Source organism: Aedes aegypti, chromosome 1 (genome assembly GCF_002204515.2).
Source record: "Aedes aegypti strain LVP_AGWG chromosome 1, AaegL5.0 Primary Assembly, whole genome shotgun sequence".
NCBI classification, from domain to species: Eukaryota; Metazoa; Arthropoda; class Insecta; order Diptera; family Culicidae; genus Aedes; species Aedes aegypti.
Window position 1 is genome coordinate 288,318,783 of NC_035107.1, and position 1,645 is coordinate 288,320,427.

Consider the following 1,645-nt stretch of genomic DNA (forward strand, 5'->3'; position numbering starts at 1 on the left):
GTGTTTTGAAAATACGTGGAATAGTTATACATCGAAGTTGATCTGATAGTCCATGAATAGCTTGTTTCATGAAGATATCGTATTCAACAGAGGAACTGTCATTGGTGAAGCGTACACGTGTGGAGGTAGTAGAGATAAACTCTCATGAATTTTGACTGAGTACTTTTAGTATTTAGTTTTAGCAATTCCTCGAAGTGTCGATAACAAGTGTGTACTTGAAAATATTCTTAGCGAGAGCTCCCAGCATCGGTTATGTAGCGCTAAAACCCCTGCCGGTATATCCAGGCTCGCAATATTTGTCGAGTGCATACATCCTAAGACGATACGCAAACAACGATATTGAATTCTTTCCAATTTAATGAGGTGGCAGTTTGCTGGGAGAAAACCGAAAGTACCATACTCTAGAACAGAGAGCATGGTTGTTTCATAGAGTTTTATGAGTCTTCCAAGCGAGCACACTACCATGTTTCAGTAATTCTTCGTTGATCCTTAGTTGGCATTTTCCCATTAAATACCTAATATGGATTCGCCAAGTGCCTTTTGAATCAAACCAGACTCTAAGGTATGTTGAACTCAAAGACTGTTCCGAAAAGCTAAAGCTCTAGTTGTGTTGGATTCCGTTTCCAAGAAATACAACCAGTTGAGCTTTTTGCTCGATCCCCAAATTTCTAGCCCAAGCAGATAGATTTTCAAGGAAATTTTGCAATGGTCTTTGCAAGTTGAAGTTGAAGTCAGTTGAAGAGACAAGCTAGGTTTCATTGGGAACGTAAAGCCACAAAAACACGAAGAGAGTCAATTTTTAATTCTCAGAATTGAACCGGCGAATGATGTGATAAACACACTTGCGGAGGAAGAATCAACTTGACTACCAGTTTTTGACGTTTTATTCAAAGGTTTTTGAAATACTGTTTCAGGCAATATGGGGCCATAATAGAATAACTATAGTCACTCACCATTCACTCCTGGAAGACTGTCTTATAACCAACACTAGCACAGGTGTGCGCAAATCGTCCGTTGTTGAATAAACTCGAAGATTGTTTGCAGATGGAACGAATGAATGTAGGAATTTCTTAAACGATATTATACTCACAATTAAAGATTACTGCCATCGGATGAAGCTTATCACGGCGGAATCTGTACAAAGTTTAAGTAAATCGAACATTAGTAAAGCCACAGTCACTTCGAGGGCGACAGAGTGACGAGCGACAGATCGAAATAAAAAGTATAGGATGACATCTTACCTTAATGCCCGTAACAGAGTAACACATACCTATAGTCTAGAAGTTAAAACCGATCATAATATTCTTATACTTACCAGTTCCTCAGAATCCATAACAAGAAGGCAGGATAAAGCAAGCAAATCAGAGAGGTGGAAAACCGAATGATAGCCATCGTCTCCACCAGTGCCACCTTCAACGACGACGACGACGAGGATGACGCAGCCACCGGATGGTGCTATATAGATGGCGCGAAGATTGTGGAAAGGCACGCACCACCGGAAGAGGGAAAGCAACCGCATTAGGAATATTTTTGGTTATAAGCTACAGATGAGATCAATTAAGACAGTGGGGGGAGGGGTGTCACACGCTAATCGGGAAGGAGGTGATATTTGGGTACCAAATTCTATAGTCTCAATACTGGTGGG